The sequence below is a fragment of the Chlamydotis macqueenii genome, chromosome 12 (genome assembly GCF_036417535.1).
Source record: "Chlamydotis macqueenii isolate bChlMac1 chromosome 12, bChlMac1.mat, whole genome shotgun sequence".
Classification (NCBI taxonomy): domain Eukaryota; kingdom Metazoa; phylum Chordata; class Aves; order Otidiformes; family Otididae; genus Chlamydotis; species Chlamydotis macqueenii.
Window position 1 is genome coordinate 15106806 of NC_141567.1, and position 20071 is coordinate 15126876.

At 43.9% G+C, this 20071-nt stretch overlaps 1 protein-coding gene across 3 annotated transcripts in view; it reads left to right on the top strand.

Moving 5' to 3' along the window:
- The window catches only part of CSNK1G1 (casein kinase 1 gamma 1), a 113059-nt gene that overhangs the window by 4395 nt on the left and 88593 nt on the right, over positions 1-20071 (top strand). For all 3 annotated transcript variants that reach the window (XM_086757707.1, XM_086757708.1, XM_086757710.1), the window contains exon 2: positions 17610-17691. The gene's annotated coding sequence lies outside the window, so the exon portion shown is untranslated. The remainder of the gene's footprint in view (positions 1-17609; positions 17692-20071) is intronic.

Consider the following 20071-nt stretch of genomic DNA (forward strand, 5'->3'; position numbering starts at 1 on the left):
ACTGGCTGGATTGGTTTCCTGTTACTTCTATGGCACAGTCAGATCGCACAGTAGGCTCTCACAACAGTACTCCAGCCGCCGTTCATGGTGAAGGCAAGAATTACTGCTTCTCTCATCTGCTGCTGGGGAGGAGTCACTTTGTGCTATTGAGGAACTTGATCTTGGTGTTATATATTGGCCTGACACTTGCGCAGTTTACGCAGAGGCTTTTGAAGTCTCTATTTAATGCCAAGTTTCCTGCTTGTAGAACCCCCTGGTGATAGCGTGACCGGTGCTATCGCTGCTTGGATGGCAGAGACTATAGTTTTCTGGTTTAAGCTTGGAATTGTGATTTATAGGGTATTTCTTGCTGATACAGTGAACCTGGGTTACTGAAATGGTAGTGCTTAGATCCTCTAAAAGCTTACTTAGTCCTTGTACGCTTTGAATGTCCCATTGATTTGTCTGCCCTCCCCTGTGTTTTGAATGAACACACTATGTCCATGTTATTGCTTTAAAAACAGACATTTGAGTTTTCCCATCTTAATTCTAGACTTGCAGTGTTTGTGAGGAAGCACACTTGTGCCTCGGTTTTGTCTTTCTGTCTTATTTTACTTGTACCGTATTGATTTTTCTAGCTTTGGATTTTTACATGGCTAATTCTTGTTCCATCTGTAGGGGTTTTTGAGGAGCTGAAGTTCTTATGAATCAGCTTCTTTTCCCCTCAAATCTGTATCATCCTCAGATACATACTCCTGTCTCTCTGCTGGCTTTCTCTGCTTTTCTTTTGAAGTGTCAGAGGAGCCTTCGGTCTTGATACCTAGTGTGAGTATCCAGGTGCTGTTTTGGTTAATTCAGTCCTCGTTCCTGTATGGGCTTCCGGTTGTCAAAAAAACTACTCAGTTTCTGATGAGTCCAAGCTTGAGTGTGGGATCAGTTCTCTGAGAAGCTGTCACACAAGTCTTGTTCCTTAACCTTCGTATTCTCGGCCTGAATTTTGTTTCCAGAAGCTTCCCTTCATCATGTTAGCTGTACTTTTATGGACCACGGGCAGCAGCTCCTTCCTGATGTTATTTAGTAGTGTGTTGCTGCACAAAGAGGTGGTGACTGAACATACACCCATTGGAGTCCTGCACAGTTCCCGATTTTGATGAAGTTATGACAGTGGTCACCTTGACCTGCAGAGAGGTGAGATGACTGAAGACTTTAGTCTATAGTGGCTGAAATGCCAGCGTGGAAAGCACGATCTGCAGGATGGAAAGGAATTGCCTCAAAGGAGGTGATTCTCCCCCTCTGCTCTTGTGAGACCGCACCTGAAGCACTGCATCCAGCTCTGGGATCCCCAGTGCGCTAAAGACATGGACCTGTTGGAGTGGGTCCAGAGGAGGCCATGGACATGGTCAGAGGGCTGGAGCACCTCTGCTGTGGAGAGAGGCTGAGAGAGTTGGGGTTGTTCAGCCTGGAGAAGAGGAGGCTCTGGGGAGACCTTGCAGCAGCATTTTGATATAGAGAGGCGGCATATAAGAAAGACAAAGAGAGGCTTTTTACTAGGGCCTGGTAGTGACAAGATGAGAGGCAATGGTTTTAAACTGAGAGAGGGTAGGTTTAGAGTGGACATAGGAAACTTTTATGATGAGGGTGATGAGACACCGGAACAGGTTGTTCAGAGAGGTTGTGGATACCCCTTCCATGGAAGTGTTGAAGGCTGCGTTTTGTGGGGCTTTGAGTGACCTGATCTAACGAAAGATGTCCCTGCCTACAGCAGGTGAGTTGGACTGGGTGATCTTGACAGGTCCATTCCAACCCAAACCATTCAGTGATTCTGCAAAGAGGTAAAATCTCAGACTTGTTGTGGCTACTTCATCACTATGTTCCATATTAAATCCTCCTAGACCTTTCTTTTTTTAATAGGAGGAGGAGGCATTTTAACTCATTGCTAAAATACCTGTTTGATTTCTGGTTCATCAGACGGTACCCACCTTTTAAAAGACCACTTATTTGTAGAAGTTGAGGAAGCCAACAATGAAACGCAATCAGTGTGAGATTACCACTATCTTCTGCTGGCTTTTCATATGTTATTCCTTCCTGTTAAATCTATTTAGAGCAGCTCATCTTCTGAAATGGATAGATGTCTTACATGTCTCAATCTTCTGTTTTGGTTTGCTCATCTCTGAGCAAATCTCTTCCGGATAATAACTTAATAGCCTGAAGAGCTGACAGCAGTTCTGCCCTGAAGATTAGCCCAATAGTTTCTTCTTTGTGGGACACAATTGAATAGCTTGGATTTGCTACTCCTAGCATTTAATGGGATGAATATTTGGTGGTAAGATGGGAAAACTGTCTGCCTCTGCTATACTGCTTTTTTTTTTTCCTTCTTATGATTGTATTATGACATTCCTTTAGGCTGGGAAAATTGTGGCTGTTTACAGAGAAGTGAAGGTTTCTTTGGAGTCCTGAATCTGCTGTCCTTTTTTCTGAAGCTGTCTTGTTTCTGCAGTCTTCTAAAATGAGCTGACCATATTGTGCATGGTACATCAGAGGAGGCCCCATAGTTTATTAAATGTCCTGAGTAGATGCTGTCCTGTATATGTGCTTTAATGTCTATTGATAAAGCTTGGTGAGATCATACAGTTCATGATGATGCTAAGAAAACTGAAATACCTGCTTTCTGTAGAGCTGCTCCATTTTTCCAACCCACAAGGAATTGCTGTGCTTCAGTGCTGGAGCCGGGGTAATTAAGTTGTAGGAAAAACCTACTTGAACTCTGTGAAGCCAGCCGGTCTGAAGTATGTGTTTCTTGCAGCTATTTATTTTGTGTTGCAAAATATGATCACTTCCATCTTAGTGATTTGCTGTGGAGCTCAGTTCATAATTTAACTCGTCTAATATAACAGAAAAATTTGTGTGCTTAGGAGGTTGAAATTGGTGTGTGTGTTTTCTTAAATACTTCTCCTTGTTGCACCTGTCATTAGGGTAACATCTTGTTTGTAGAAATAACAAACTGACCTTGGTGTTCCTTCGCTAGCTGCTGCGTGTTCACTCTGAGTTAAAATCAGAGGATGGATTCAGATGCAGTCATTTGTCTTCCTTCATGTTAATGGAGAGCACACTACAGAAAAAACTGACTTGAAGGAAATTTGTCTGCATCTGTCTTGTCTTCCTCATAGCAAGGAGGAGCATGTGAGTTGAGTTATTACTGCCCTTGGATAAAATTCTTTGGGTGAGTTTCTGAAGCGTGGCAATCTCGAGCATGTCGGACTTCCTGAGTCTTCAAGCTTTCATTCCTCATGACTCAAGATTCCTTGTAGATCTGACTTCTGCTTATTTAGATCTATTAAAGCAAATAAGAGGAAGTCCTCTAAAGTACAGCTTATAATGTTCTATTGACAGAGCCAGTTCTGGCAAGTGTAATGAAACAATGCAGCTTTTATGAAGTAAGCAACTTGTAGCAAACTTCTAAGTCTTGTAGCAGGCCTGGTTTTGGCTAGTCTAGCTGTCCTTGGCTACCTTGTAACTGTCTTCCTTTGTGATGTGCAAGGCTAGTTTCTACAGCTTGTTTTTGTTTCCTAGATCTTAAGTCTCATTTGTTCATTGAAACTTGTTCTTTTAAGAACCTATAATATCTTTCTTTAATGAAGCAGAAACCACATACTTTGTAGTTGTCTCTTTTTCAAGTCCAAGTTAGACTTCAAAGGTCTCACCTTTAGGAGGCTCAGGAAGGCTTGTTCTTGCTGTCGCTTTTTGGCAGGGCTGCAGTGGCAGGTAACAACACACTGGTTTGCACTGGGAGGGAGGGATTGTGTCAGCACATGCATTAAGTAACTTCTTAGATGGAAATAAATGTTTCCAAAATACGTACTGTGTGTGCATCCACCAGGTAGGGAGGTTCTTCCTCACCCTGAAAATGTTTGCTCCATGGTTGCAGTCCCATTTTGCTAGCCATGGACCACCTCAGCTGGCTTGGCCTCAGTACCAGGTTAGATGGTTCGGAGGTCCTCAGGCTGGCTGGATTATTATCCTGCAGCTGAGATCAGGCCTGCAGCCACTTTGGCATCTGATGTTGCTTCCCAGCTGTCCTCTGTTTGGAAAGGTTTTGACAGGTTTCTAATTCTGAAAAAGCTCTGTGCAGTGTTGGCAGCACTAAGGCTTCAGTTTTACTGGTGATAGATGCAACACCAGTGATGGTAAGTCTTAGTTAGATTGTGCTCCGCTTCTGCAGGAAGAATATCTCTGAAATTTGTGTTACTCAGTGGTTAAGATCCAAAACTGGTATTATGCTCCAAACCAATATGCAGTTCTTTGGTTGGTTGTTGTTGTTTTTGTTGGTGGTTTTTTTTTTTTTTTTGTCTAGATTTACTGGATACAGCACTGGTACTTGGTGTTTTTTTGTCATTTCTAAATGTTAGCTATTGCGTGTGCCAGAGTGCCTTCAATTGTCGAGATCTATGATTGGGAGCATGGTGTTTTGGAACCACTTGTTCTGTTCTTTCTGGTCTCTGCAGAAAACGGAGTGTTTTGACATTAAGGAGGCAACGTGATCAAAGGCAGGATTTTGAGGGTAACTTGTTGGCTACTGTGGTGATAGTTGAGGATTTTGGCTTGCAGCATGTAGGCTAGGGGACTTGAGGGTCTCAGCATCCTCCTGACTGGGGATGCTGCAGGGACAGGTTTGGGTGTAAGAGCAGCTATATGTGGGGTGAACGTTGGATGTTCAGGCGGGCTTCTGTGTTACCATCTGTTTGCAGAGACTCAAGGGGATGGAATGTGACTTAGAGGTGTCTAGTTGGAGCGTATATACTCAACATCTGTGGTAATACTCAACAGCTACAGTAATGGCTTTGAACTGAAAGAGGGTAGGTTTTCATCAGATATAAGAAGAAATTCTTCACTGTGAGGGTGGTGAGGCACTGGAACAAGTTGCCCAGAGAAATTGTGGATGCCCCATCCCTGGAAGTGTTCAAGGCCAGGTTGGATGGGACTTTGAGCGACCTGATCTAGTGGAAGGTGTCCCTGCCCATAGGAGGGAGGTTGGAACTAGATGATCTTTAGGTCCCTTCCAACCCAAATTGTTCTGTGAGTCTATGTAAGAAACCTTGTGCTCATTTGGACTTGATGCAGTCTTCTCAATAATCCTGGTTTTGTCTGTGTGATTGAGCTAATAGTCTTGTTTGGGTTTCTTACACCAAAATAGCTTCTTTGGAGTCTCTGAAGGCCTGCAAGGCTGAGGGAGATAATGCAGATATTCCACAGGGGTGCCTTGAAACCAAATTCTTATTTTTTTTTTTTTTTTTCCTATGGGTAAGTTCTGTTGAATGCTTGCAGTGATCCTGGATGTCGAACCTCACTTGAGTGCTGTGGTCCTTCTGTGGGCTCATGGCTGATACTGATCCTAAGACCCAACACAGCTGAAAAATCTGAGTCATCAACATCTTTTTGGCTTGGAAAACTATTGGATGTTTAACAAAGCTGTTCGCTGTGACACCTTTTGGTAAACTGGGACTTGTCTTCACAAACTGTTTGGTCTCTGCTAACATTTACAAAAGCTTGGAATAATCCCTGTGTTCTTGCTGATCTGCTCTTCTATAGCATGTTGTAACTGTAGCGCGAGGTGTGTTGGAGTAGGAAATGTGCTTGCTAAGGAGGCGTTCTAAAATACGCTTCTGCTGAAGCCCCATCTGTTAAATCTTCTTGAGCTCCTCTCTTACCAACTCTTAACATTGAACGTAGTAATAATTTACACCACAAGCAAACCAGCCTTATAACAGTATCGCCATGTCCAGATGCGAGTTTTGTGCGGTATTTAAATACATCTCCTCTTTGATGAATTGAGATCACGCTCCCTGTTAATAACTTTGAGATCATTTGCAATTAAATGGAGTCAGGCCTTCCAAGGGATTTACGCTTGGACCAGTGCTTAACACCAGCATCTGAGCTTCCCCTAACTAACAGACTTGCCTGAGGCACAGGTGGCTAAATTTAGTCTTCTAGCAAGCTAGGTATGACCTTGTGTTACAAGGACTTTCTGCTTGTGTCTATATCAAAACATAGATGCTGACTTTCTCTGGCGAATGGAGCTTTGGGGCTCAGTGACGCTGAAAAGCTTTTTGCATTGGATCATTGGCTGACACTTCCAGTGCTGCTGTTGGCAGTGGTTAACTCTGTCCCTGGATGCAGTTCAAAGGGTTCACAGGTGATCTACTGGTACAAAGTGATCTTCACTGGCAGATATTAAGGCTTCAAAGATGACAGATGCTACTTGGTGCATAGAACAGATTACTTGGTAATGAACACTTCTAATTGACAGCTACACTGAAGATTAGGGATCGAAAGTGGAAGTTGAATCCAAGTGGCTTCATATAGATGTAGTTTCCTAATTGTGTGAATGGTAGTGTTTGCTTTTGAGGTAACATTAAGTTTATCTGTGCAAAATAGCACTTTACTCCAGCTTCTGGGAGAAGTTTTTAGTGTGTGTGAGACGGTACAGAGAGGTGGACAATTCTGGCATCCGCTTCATTGCGTGGGTTTGCCTCCTTGGGTGAAGTGAGACTTATCCTCCGTGTTCAACTTTAGCAGCTTTTTGTTAAAGCTGCTTCTAATTAAATACATACTTCATCCTACGAGCATAATGAAGAAGGTGCCTTCAGTGTGTAATCAGGCTTCTGGAGCTCTTCTGCCATCCTTGAAAATGCCAAACTTCAGAGAAGCTGGTAGCATGCTGCCAACTGAATGGGAGAACTTGTTGCTGGGAAGTCGAACAGGATTTTCAAGTGTCTGCTGTGCTTGCTTATGTTTGGGAGTGCAGTGAGTGGTGTGGTTCTGCTGGCTTGTGAAAGAAACTCTTTTGCAGATGAGTGGGCAAAATCCTTATTGTTTGGCATGGGCATGGCTTGCCAGTTGGGTCGGTCGGGATTTATCTCCCTGGCATTGACTTGGTTATTGTTGGCATACTGGCCTCTTGTTTGCTACAGGTAGTACACATTGTTTAGTTTTTTTGGAGGGCTGAAATATTAATCTGATTAAGGACTAGGGTTGTTGAGTAATATGCTGAGTTAATTTTGATAGGTGAGTGTGTGACTATGTTGTACACTTCTGGTCATTGCATCTTCAGCGGAGCTGGAGAACGTATAGAGGAGGGCAGTAGAGTTGAAGGCAGAGGAGCAGCTGCCTATCCTGGGGAGTCTAAAATGTTTCAGGCTCTTAGGATTGGAAGCATTTCTTTAAAAAGCAAGCAACAAACTTCTGGATCATGGTATTCTAGGAGTTTGCGGCAGCTGGTGGTTTAGACGCATTCAGAAGTTAGACAAAGCTGTGGTCAGCAGGTCCATAAAATTAATGCTGGTAGGACTGGGCAGACATGTCCATACGAACATCTGTAATCCAGCGGTTGTGGATGTTGGAGCAGACTGGAAAAGCTTCCTGCTCCCTGCAGCATCTATGATCATCATGGATGGAGACAGAAGAACAGGAGCACGCTTCTCATTTCAGTTATTCCAACTTTATGAACCCCCTGCCTTTCCAGAATATTGGGACAGGGTGCAGAGGCAATATTTTTGAAGAGCTTTGGAAGCTGCCTTATGGATACTTGCTGGAAAGAAAATCTCAGTGGTTCTCAGCATACTGTACGTACGTACAGATCTCCCGTGCTGTGCACATTCAGAGAAGATTTACTGAAGAACACTGTGGCTCACATGTAAAAGCGTCTCAAGGTGGGGTAAGTAAAACTGAAACCAGGAGAGGGGAAAAAAAAAAAAAAATGAAGAAAGTAATTGAACATGAAGTTCTTGGTCTCTTTAAAAGGGAAAAAAAACCCTTGAAACTTTTTATGCAGAAAGTGGGAGGAGGTGTTCACAATGCTTCTCTTCAGCTTTGCTAGTGTGGGATTGTGACCAGCAGGCAGCCGGGCGTTCCTTGCAGGCGGTGATTGGCTGATAGCCCAGAGCAGGGACAACAACGAGCGAAGCATGCACATATTAATGTCCTGCTCTGTGTCACACTAATTACATCGGTATATACAGTGATGATCTCTCAGTGCTTCCCTGGTGCTATTTGGTGTTCGTGTCGTGGCTGACCAACTGTGGATTGCTCTTGTAGTTTCTTAGCTGCTGACCTGTGCTAAAAATCTGGTTTTAATCAGAAACTGGACTATGAAACCAGTTGTCTTTTCAGCACATTTGAGCACCTGTTGATGTAGTTTTGTACCTAAACATGAAACTTGGTGTTTCAATACCTTGCTTGGTACAGAAACATCCTGTTGTGGAGTGTTAAAAGCTTGCAAGGCTGTGGTGGGAGCTGCTGTGCCCAAAAGGGGAGATCTTGGTCTTGCCTTTCCCATGTACTGCTGCTGGTGCTCGTCAAACCTGTTCCTGAGCTGCCCTAACTCTCTGACCCGGCACAAAGCTCTCCAGATATTGTGGGGTTGTTTTTTTTCCTGTCGCTATAATGAGTTAGACTTGTTCGTGAATGAGTCTGATAAGCACAGGCAGAGGAGAAACCGGCAGGAATTCCTGCTGGGGTAGCTTCAGCTCTCTGGTTGCTCCATCTTATGGAGAGCAGTCTTGGGTTTTCCTTCAAAGATCTCTTTCATCCTGGTGCAAGTTCCAGACTGCAAGCATCTAACCAGATTTTGGGGCATGTGTGGATTGTTGGTTTCTCCTAAATGGAGATGACATGTGGAGGAGAACCATGAGAGATAACCAGAAGCTGCAAAGAAGCTAAAGCTTACAAAAACTCTTAAGGAGCAGCAGTAGACCTTGATAAGAGGAGTGGTCTTCTGGAAAGTGTCATCCTCTCTCTTTAGGGGGCCAGTGATGTCACCTGACTATGTGGCAAGCTTTCTGAATCTGTCAGGTAGGGAAAAAAGATCCCAAGTAGCTACATTTGGGTTACTGGCTCGTGCTTAGGCTTGAGGAGAAATATGAGCTGAGCAGGCAACTGTTCTAAAGAACATTTGATTTAGTTTGTTCATGATTTAGTAAACCAGTGTAGTGGGGGAATGTGGAGCAAATCATCTTTGCTGCGAAGACTGGGAGAGGTGAGTGCTCTATAATAGAGCTTGGTTACCCTTTTACTCAGCAGCATGTGATGAACTGAAGAAACTAGTCTTTGGATGGGAATCTGAGGTCTTGCAAGAAAACTCCTTAGACTAGATGGGATTTTTTCTTTTTTTGAGTGTTATTGCATGATCCAGGCTGGGATCGAAACCTTGGGAGTGTGAACTTTACAGTGTCTAATAAAACAGAAGTTATTTGGGACAATTTCTTTTAGACTTATGAGGAGTTTACATCTTCTCCCAGAGGGACTATGAGTGGAAATGTTTCTTGTGCAGATGCTAGAAGAATATCAGCTTTGTGACTCCTGTAATCCATGAAGGGATCTTTGGAAGAGAAGAAAAAAAAGCCAAAATATGAGCAAAGTGCAGTGTGATAACAATAATAGGTAGTGTGTGATCTGTGTGTTTCAGAGGAGGATGTGAGGTAAGAGTGCTGTGTAGATGCTCGTAAGATTGTGATCAGAGTGTTCCTTAAAGCCTTTTTCAATATGATAGAGAGAATTCAAAATTCCGCTTTTAAATATTTGTCATAACTCAATGTTTAATCAAGGTGGGTGCTGTTTCAGTCCTCCCTTCTGAACTCGTGGCACCCAGACCGTTACTCAGTGCCATTCCGTTGGGTACGCTCTGCTCTTGGTTCAAGGGAAGTCAGGGAAATGTGTTGTGTTTTTTGTTTGTTTTTTTTTTTTCTCCCCTCCTCTGTGGTAAAAAAAAAAAAGTAAAAAGCAGATGTTTCGCATTAAGATACGTGCTTGTTTTTCCCAGAGCCACATGCTATCTTTCTCCCAGGCTACTGTTTCTTGCACAGTATCCGCAGCTGTTGCAGGGCAGGGGGAAAAAGGTTGAATCATCTGGAAGTGAAAAGCAAAATACTCCTTGGGTGGGCTTTCCCAGTTTGAGTTTCAGGTTTTGGAGACTTTCAAGCAGGTCAGAGTTTCAGGAGCGGAGGCTAGCATCCAAAGGATACAATACAGTTATCTCTGTGAGCATCCTCGGCAAGGTCATAGCATCTCTGCGCGCTCAGGCTGAGGTACCGTTGAACCACGTAATACCCAATGTTTGCTTACCGCTGGAGACACAGCCTGGCTCCCTATCAGGAATATCTCAAGGAAGTTATAGGCAGGAAAGCTTTACGTAATGGAGTTTAATTTCGAGTAAGCAGAACTCTGTTCTGGATGGGTCAAAAGACTTAAATTATTTAATTTCATTATATTCCTGTGTTGCAAGCAGACTCTATCTGAACTTATCCACATTCTCTCTAAATTTTATAGTCTCCTTGTCTCATTCAAGACACTGTTCTCTTCCCTTTCATCACAAAGACCTTTGGCATCAGTTCTGAAGTCTTCAATATTTTGCTGTTAACAAAAGGTAGGCTTCCTGTTATGCACTAAAGTACATGCGGGTTTCAGCAGCTTGCTGGGAATATCAAACCTTTACACATGCAGAATAGCAGCTAGGCATGCTGCTGGTAACTCAAAGTTTTGTTTCCTATTCTGCTTTTGTAAAAGCAAAACTGAGACCTAAACCTGCTTGCAGCACTCTTTTGCTACATTTGAAATGTGTAGGCTACTCATGAGTTAAGGGAATTGAGAGATGTCAAATGATTTTTGCACACAGCAATTTTTTTTTTTTTAACCTAGATGTCAGATAAATACTGTTCTGAGCAATAACCAAGTACAATGTCAGAATAAAAGCTGGCTCTCTTTCTTCAGTTGAGCAGAATGAATGTAGAAGTCAACTTTGGGGTGTCTTCAGGTAGGAACTGGCAAATTCCCAAGTCCAAGCAGGAGCTTTGTTTCAAGTACGGTTGTTAAGGCATCCAGCTTTCTGTCCAGCTCTTTTCCAGGTGTTAAATGCGTTTGGTTTTGGTGAAAAGAGAGCAAAATCAACCCAAAGTATGACTCTTCCCCGTTTGACACTGCTACTTTCCATGTTTTGAGGGCAGACAGCCTTAATGTGGAGTTTGGGTCCTCTCTGCTTCACTGCTGCTCTGCTGTCCAGTAGACGTAAGTTTTAGTATCTACTGGTAACTGGCAAGTAATACTGCTTATTTGTTCACAGCCGGTTGGCACAGAATGCTGCTTATTCAGTCTATGGAATCAAAGTTAGTCTCTTACTCTTTCCCTTCTGACAAGAAGTGGTTGCTTATGTCTAGCTAAAGGGTCACCAGGGGGTAAGATCAGCTCAACAAAATCATCAGTGGTGGATGTGGGAGAATGGTCTGCTGTGAGATTTGGGGAGGGTCAGATGGAGCTAACAGGAGGTGGGTTCAGAAGAAGGAGGATATTGTTTTCCAGGCAGAGAGTAGGAGACTTGTTGAACTAGTCAAGGGCTATGGTGGCTACAAAAAGTTCAGGTGAGTTCATAGAGGAACTGGACGTGCTTGTGAAGAGGCTGTAGCAAACGTCCCTGAACACCCAGAAGCACAAACTGTCTTAGAAAGGCCCAGAAAAAAAAACCACTGGAGGTGGAAGAGCACGTGAAGTTACGTATGTTTACCCTCCTCTTTCCCTCTCCCAGATGTCTGCTTCTGGCTTCTTTTTCACGCTGGAGGTTAAGTTAGATGCGCCATATTCTTCGGTTCACCTCTTTCACTCTTGGAGAACACAGCATTAAGTGTTTTGCTGCTGTCCTCTGAGCTGTATCTGTTAATGGTTTCTGTAACTGGTGAGCAACCAGAGGAGTGTATGGATGGAGGTGCAGGTGATACGTTCTAGCTGCTCTTATCTGATTGAACTTAAAAATGGGGACTCGCTCCTTCCTCTTGCTTGCGTTAAACGTGCAACTTAAGTTTGCTGGACATCCTGAATTGTCATACTGGTATCTTTGTTACTCCTGAACAGCTGTTCCTTGTGCATTGGCAGAGTAGGAGAGGGAGTTTCATGCTAGAAACTAATTTGATGGCTTTAACCATTAGTCAGATTCTTTGAGAGAGCTTGCTTGTTTGAGGTGAGGCTTTAATACATAAAGACGCTTTTGCTAGTTTTCCCCTAGCCACTAAAGGTACTGCCTGTGGAGTCTCTAAAAATGTCAGTACCCCTTGAAGTTTTGAAACTGCCTTAATATTTTTGGAGTTTGTTTTCGCTGTTTTAAGTGTTCCAGATTTTCTTTTAGTAGCTCTGACTAAAGGTTTGTGAAAGGAGAACAAAATTCTGAGCTGTGAAATGAAGCCGATGAACATGGTGTTTACCCTGGGATTGTTTGCATGCTTCTGTCCTTCCGAAAAGTGACACCTCCTAAGAGGGAATGCAAGCCTTTTTCTAGACAAGGCTTTTGAATGCTTATGGATTTGACTTGGAACAGAAATATGTTTAAAGTTTTTTGTGTTGATCTGGCAGTGTTGCAATCTCCTGAATAGGCTCTCCTGCACACCAGAAATGATCTACAGAGACCTTGTTTTTCCCACATGAGCGTGGAACTCTTTGGCTGAAAATCTACTCACCTGAACATACGTTGATCCAGGACTGATGGGTTGCTTTTCAAATAAGGCAGTTGTTTCTGGAGAACTACACATTCTATGCACTGCTAAGCAGTTCTTGTTCAAGCTTGACATGAGTGCTGGAGCATCGTGTTTGCTCTTGAGGTTTTTGTTCCATCATCTAGTGCCATTGGGAGCTGTCTTACCTCTTTTCCATGCTGGACGGCATGAAGGCTTTGGAGTAGGGTGGTGTCCATTAGGTTGAAATTTTAGTATTGTTCCCGTGCTTTAATTGGGTAAGGCTATAAATGCCTTGAGTCTAAATATGACAAGCTTTTTAAAAGTATTATCCAGAGTTTTGTGCTGCTAACTGGTAATAAAATAATAATGAGCTGAAGTACAAAAGCTCCAAATACTATCTGTGTGCCAGCTTCCCAAGAGAACTAATAAGGAGCGGGTTTGTAGAGTCATCTCCCCTGCTGCTGCAGAAGCGATGTCTTCCTCCAGGAGCCAAAAGTCTGTGATACCTAGAACTTTTAAGCACTGTGCCTTGGAAATCACATTTCCCGATTCAGGCTGACACAGATTTCCCTGGCCCCCAGAGGAGATGAAAGGCCTGGTTGTGTACGCTAAGGTAGCAAATATCATCTCTTCACAAGCTGCCTTCAGGGACTTCAGTTTCTACTCTGCAACTGAAACAAGGTTCTCATTTGCTTTTTACTTTGAAAAGTAATGGTGAAAAACATCTTGCAAGGCTTAAACCTTCTGGTGCTTCCTTGTTCTCTTTACTAACAGCTGGAAGACGTTTTGGGGATCTGTGGGGCTTCTCCAGTGATGTGATGGTGCTTATCTGAATATTGTGGCCTTTGAAGGCTGAACAGAAATGCTACTGTTAGCAGTGTGCTGAGAAGAGGCAGCTTTGCTGTGATTATGTCGAGTGACACAGAGGAGCATGTCCTGAATACAGGTGCATGGGACCCGTCTCTGCCCAGCTCCACACCCCTGGACACTTTGTATCCTTCTGGTTTTGGCACTCTGTGAAATAAGTAATTATTCTTCTGGATGTGAGTTGCCTGGTGGGAAGGATTCTGCGTTACTTCTGCGTGGTTGTAGGAAGCCAAGGTCTGTTGAGTTCACGCCGAGATGTGTGTCTCCAAGCCTAGCTAGTGCCATCAAGGAGATGTCACAGAAGATGGACTCAGTGTCTGGAGGTACTAATTAAACACAGAAAAGGTTTAATTATCTGTCAAAAGCTAGACGTCTTGCTGTCTGTTGTGTTGGACTGCCTCTTTCACTGTCATTCTTCTTTCAATAGCAGCTCTTTCACCCGCCTTAGTCTTCCCTTCAAGAAGGGACGTGGTCCTCTGGGTTCTGTGTAATGTTAGGCTTTGGGCAGCGAGGCTTTCTGGAAAAGGAAAGACTGGAGCTTTTTACCATGATAAACTGCTGCTCCAACCGGGTCGTCCACATATTCTCGCTTGTTAGCCATTGCCACTTCTTGCTGCGACAGGTGGCTTTCTGTATCATGCTGTGCTTGTGGCTAAATGAGGTCCTTGACTTCTTGGCTGGGTTTAACCCATGCTGCAGTCATGAACTGACATCCTTTCGTTACTCTGAGCTCCTCAGCGCTTTGCTTGAGCCATCTTGCTACTGGTCAGGATTGCTGAGTGAGCCCAGCACCGTCAGTGTACAGACAGGGAAAGGATGGAAAAGGAGCTCTGCCTTTTGAACCTCAGGTGCTCTCAAGATGCTGGAGTCTTGTCTGTGCGAACATGGCAGGAGGTGTGTCTGCTGGGCTGCAGACTGTCAGTAAATGTCTTGTATGAGGTGGGGACAGGCTTTTGTCACTTGACCTTGCCAGTAGGAAGTGGCAGAGGCTGACCAACACAGGGGATTTTCTCATGTTACACTTTGGCTCCTACGTAACGCGCCTATTGTCTTGTTCTTTAAGCAGAACATGAATAATATCTAACCCCCAGTTCGACCCTGACCTGTAAGATAGCATGAGTTGATTTATTTACTTTCATTCCTAAAGTAAATCATTGTAGCACAGAGTGAGTTATAAATATTCTTGCATTTAGCTTCCTTGTTTGGAGATGCCACCTCTTACTGGAGGTTGATATTTATGTAAAGAAAGTGAGGCAGTTCCTGGCCAATGACCTCTATTTGGAATTTTTATGCACAACTCTTGTTTTTCCTTCTAAGTTTAATCAGGACGTGTTCAAAGTGGCAAAAGAGCAAGCTTCACCAGGTCAGAGGGTGTTCAGCATTTAAATATGTGGATTGATGTTAATGGGATGGTCGTCTTCTTTGCCCAAAAGTGCTTTTAGGATTGTGATGTCGAGTAACTAAATAAAGCTGCAGTCCCTCTTTCCCTGTGAAAGAGGTGCCTGTGCTCTCCCTTCCTTAGAGGGCTTAGTTTGGGACAAGTTTGGCTGGTTCCTCCTTGCTGCAGCCTTTGACCCAGTCAAATAACTCACAGCTTTAGTGTCAAGTAGAATAAAAGCTTGCCTTAAGTGCTTTGCAATAAACTTAATATTGGGGGATATGTTAAACTACCTAATTCCTTTTCATTTTAGAGGAATGGATGTCACTCACCGCTTGTATGCTGAAGCTGTGACATGGTGGTGTGCGTTCCTCACGCCAGTCGTTGGCTTCATTCAGGAGTTGGTGCTGGGTAATTGTAGATGAAGATTAATTAATGATTGCAGTTGTGAGCTCATGGAGACTTTTGAAGTCTCATGCAACGCCATTGAGCAATCCTCCTAACTTCCTGAGGACAGGAATCATGAAGGACATTGAAAGAGCTCACATGTGACTTGGACTGGACTGACAACAAGTTTATGAAAGCGTAGGGCAGAGGTAGAGCAAATTCCTGTACGCTTCTGTCAAAGCAGCATCTCTTGGCAGCGCGGTGATGGCCGCTGTTGTCTGTCTTGGATCGGTGCTGGAGAAAGCAAAAATGCTCGCTGGGACAGGATTTCCTTCTGCTGTGTTCAGGGTAAAGAGCAACAGTTTTCTTTTTTCCCCATGCACCTACAGAGCACGCAGCTTGAAAGGTTAGTGTGGGCCTTTAAAATTCTACCCTTACTGTAATAGTTACAAAAATAAGGATAAAAGTCCCAGCTTAAGCATAAACTTTGAATGTCCATAGGCACTGGGGAGCCTGGTTGCTTATAGTGCATCGGCATCACGTGTAAGGGAGTCCGAGGCGGTACTGCAGCGCATCAAAAGAACCTTTCTTCTAGATAATGGTCAGAGCTTCTCAGAACTTAAAGTTACTTTTTAAAAGTTGTCGTAGTTCAGCCCCGATCGGACCAGACTACTCAGTCTCTCTCTCACTCCCCCCACCCTCCGAGAGAACAGGGAGAGAAAATATAAGGAAAAACGGCTCGAGGTTTGAGATAAGGACAGGGAGAAATCCTCAAAGTTACCGTCATGGGCAAAACAGACTCGACTTGGGGAAAACTATTCATTTATTACTACAAACAGCAGGATAATGAGACGGAGAACAAGATAACCTCCCCCCACCCCTCCCTCTTCCCAAGCTTAACATTATCTCTACTACCTTCCCCTCCTGAGCGGCACAGGGGGGGAAGAGGGAATGGGGGTTGCAGTCAGTTCATCATACGTTGTTTCAGGCCGCTGCTTCATGGTCGGGGGAAGAACTCCTCACATTCCTCCCCTGCTCCATTGTGGGGTCCCTCCCACGGGCCACAGTCCTTTGTGGAACTGCTCCGGCGTGGGTCATCTCTTCCACGGGTGCAGTCTCTCCAGAACAGCTGTCCCAGCGGGCCCTCCACGGGCCACAGCTGCCTTCAGGCATCCACCTCCCCTGGTACGAGGTCCTTCACGGGCTCCAAGTGGATCTCTGCCCCTCCGTGGACCTTCGTGGGCTGCAGGGGGACAACCCGCTCCACCATGGTCGTCACCACAGGCTGCAGGGGAATCTTGGCCAGGAGCCGCATTACTCCTCCCCCTCCTTCTTCACTGACCTTGGCATCTGCAGCCGTTCCTCACAACAGGCTGGTAGATGTCTCTCAGGATCTTTTTTAACATCTTATTCACTTCTCATCTCCTCTCCACTTCTTGCAGCTGGGCCAGGCCGAGTCGGGCCCAGTCGGCTGCCTGGGGAGAGGCCAGAGGGTGAGGCCTGCAAGGCCCATGAGGCCTGCGCCTCCCCCTCTGCGCCTCTGCCCCCACTCAGCTTCTTCACATCTTCTCTTCTCTCTTTTTTTTTTTCTGTTTTCCCCTTCTTAAATACGTTATCGCAGAGGCGTTATCACGGGACATTCTGCTACCAATCGGCTTGGCCTTGGCCAGCAGCAGGTCCGCCCTAGGCCCAGCCGAGTCCACTGAACAAAGGGGAGCGACTTCTAGCAGTTTCCTACAGAAGCTACCACCTTAGGCCCCCCCTCACTAACAAAACCACGACAAAAGTTTAATTTTTGTTAGAACAATCTGTGCATGTACTTCTGAAGGAAGTTAAATGCCTGAGTTTTGAATGCGGAACAGAACAGCGTGTCTCTGGTCAGCCTGGGCAGAGTTTTCCAGAACAGTTTCATTTTAGCTCAACCTTCACATCCCTGTTACAACGCACTCCCCCTTGGAAACTAGTGTTTGGGTCCTATTCGGCCCAATGAGCTGTATGCTCTGGAGAGTGTTATTTAGGGGGAAAAAGGCACAAATAAAAATGTATTATGCTTCCTTCTAACCAAAGTACCTGGAGCGTCGCAGCAGATGGAGCCAGCCCAGGGACATTGCATCGTGGGAGTTCATTTTGGGAACCTGTTTCCCAAGGTGGGGAAACACAGTTTACCAAAATCAAAATTCAAAATGACTGAAGAGCTGGAAACATCTATATTTTAAGAGAACACTGTCATCTTCTGAACCAAAATTGATATTATTGCATGGAAAGCTATTAGTTTGCCCTGACATGGGGTAAGGAGAAATACTAGATTTTCCTGTAAGAAGTGGTGTTTGACTCATCCACAGTATATTGGAAGTTGGTGTATTGAAGTGAAAACTGCAAACAGTGTGTGGTTTGGTTTTTTTGTTGTTGTGTTTGGTTTTTTTTTAGCAGAATAAAGCAAGATTGGAAGTTGCTTGTATGAACATTATGAGCATTAATACTTTCTAAAAATGTCCTTTCTTCTTTTCCAGATTCAGTACAGATATGACCGCCTGGCTGCTCTGCTGCTCCTGTGCCCCAGCACTTGCTACCCTGTGATTTCAGGTAACAAACGTAAGTAGTGAGTTAGAAAATGTGTGATGAGTATCATATGCCTTTGATATTCTGCATCATCTTATCATGCAACTCAAATATTCTTTCCTAAAAAGCCCCCCAGAAAGGATATATAAGTGAAGACACTATAAAATCCAGTAACTTATAACCAAGGTATGTAAAATATCTGTCAAGCTTGTGGAAGGATGCTTGGAGACCTGAATGCAAGTTTTTCAATTCTTATTCCTTATTTCTATTTCAATAATATTTTTGTCTCAATTTTGTCAGCATTTTTCATCTGAAGTAACTTCTCCGGGAACTTGCATCCCTCTTCTACTCTCCCTGGCTTTATTTTTAGAAATGTGTGTTAAGCTGAGAAGTAGGTAGCTGCAATGCTGCTTGTCAGTGATGAATATCTCCAGCAAGGAAATTGGGTAGGATTAAAGACGGGGAGAGTCCAAAGGCTTTCCTGGTGAACTGAGGCTTCTCTAAAACTGCTTTGACTTTGTTACTGGGAGGAGAGTTGATGTGCTCTGTGTCTAAGCATTTGTTACAGCGTGACAGTAAAATGTGGGGTAGGTTGCCTATTCTATTACAACTGACTTAGGAAATGAGTGGAAAACTTGAAACTGAAGATGTTGGGGAAATTTTCCTCTCCAAAACAGAGAAATCAAAGGGAAAACCACTTGTAGGGTGAGAGTGTCTGACTGACTCCAGTGTGGATAGATACCTTGATTTCGTGAAACAGGTAATAGCAATGAAAGTAAACAAAACACACAAGTGTTTTGATTTTATAAAAGTGATGACCTTGAGAGCAGTGCAAGTCTCTGCTTGGCAGGAGAAGTTTTTTGGGTGTACATAATGAGTACCGCAGGAGTGAAACTGGCACTAGGTTTCTCTTTCTGGACTTCTGAAAAAACCATACATAGTGACAAACTATTTCTGTTGATCCATAAGCCAGTGCGGACTAAGTGATACTGATTAAGTAGTTGGGGCATTTTGTTTGGGGCCATAATTGTGTATCTTCCTTTGTGAATACTGTTTGTGCTCTTGGACAAAATGACGTGACAAACCAAATTCTTTCTAAATTGTTACTTCCATTTTGCGTTTTGTAGGTAGAAAGCCTAATGAAAGCTCTTGCCTTTTGGTAATTTCAGCAGAGGGGGGGCAGATGGATGAACAACAGTTTCATGCTTTCAGTAACTTCCAGCCTGGAGGAGAAATCTGTTTTCAATTTTGCTTGATATGGTATCTCAAATTGTTTTGCAGTTTCATCCCCTAAAACCCATTTATCTTTTTTTGGTGCCAGTAGTAGGAGTGCCATTAATTGCTTGAAGAGTCTTTAGTTTGAGCAATTCAGACTGGTGCGGTACAGTGCTTTTAATATCTTCATATGAGTCCAATAGAGACTGTAGTCATCTGACTGCACTTCATTTTATATTGTTTTGCCTTAAGGATGAGCCCCTGATGTCTAGAGCTTTGCTGATGTGATGTTGTGGAGGGTTTCTTTTGTGACTGAAGTCACTGGCTTGTTTTTCTTCATCTGACTGTAACATGTCTGGGATCTTGGGAACTTTTTAATTACATCAACTTATTTTCATGAGTTCTGGGATCGTAGCCTGCTTTTTCACTTGAGCGAAGCTTTTACACAGCTCACGATGTCTAATTTGTTCCCCTCCTTGCTTTCTGTTCAGCCACTTACTCCTGAGAACGTGGATTCTCAGCACAGAGTGCTAGGCAGCATGAATGCTAAATGATGCGTTGAAGAGACCTGTCTTGTCTTTTTTTAATACAGTAGAAGTTGACAATACATCACTGAAATTCTTTATCAATTCCGAGACACTGTTCCTGCCTGCTTTTATCTTTCTGTATATTTAAATTTAATATTCAAAGAAGCTCTGGTTTTCCCATTTCGTGACTTCTGCTTGCCCGTACTTCTCTATAAGCTAGCACCCTGGCTCACATCATTGCTCATTCAAGGAGCATTTGTGTCTTCATCTGAGTTTTCCCTGCCTTGGGATCTCCGTGCAGAGGTGTGCTGGCTTGACTACTTTCCAGCTCCTGTGAAACCAGTTCCAGGTGCTTCCACTCCTGTGTTTGTGCTCCAGAAACAGGCATTGTCCGTGCGAGTGAGGAGTTAGCTCTTGGCTCTGCTGTGTTGTCCTCCAGTATGTCCAGCTTGAAGAATCTGGCTTTAGGAGCAGATTTTTTTCCCGGATGGCATAAACGAATGAGCGCAGCAGCTGCTGATTAAATGGTTAAATTCCTACAGTTGCTCACGTGGCATATCTCCCCTGTGCTCACTAAGTGGTGTGCTGGAGTGGCTTTCTACATCATAGTAGATACAGTATGTAGTGGTATTGTGATAGATCTGGACCAATGGTGGTGGCTTGCACAGGAG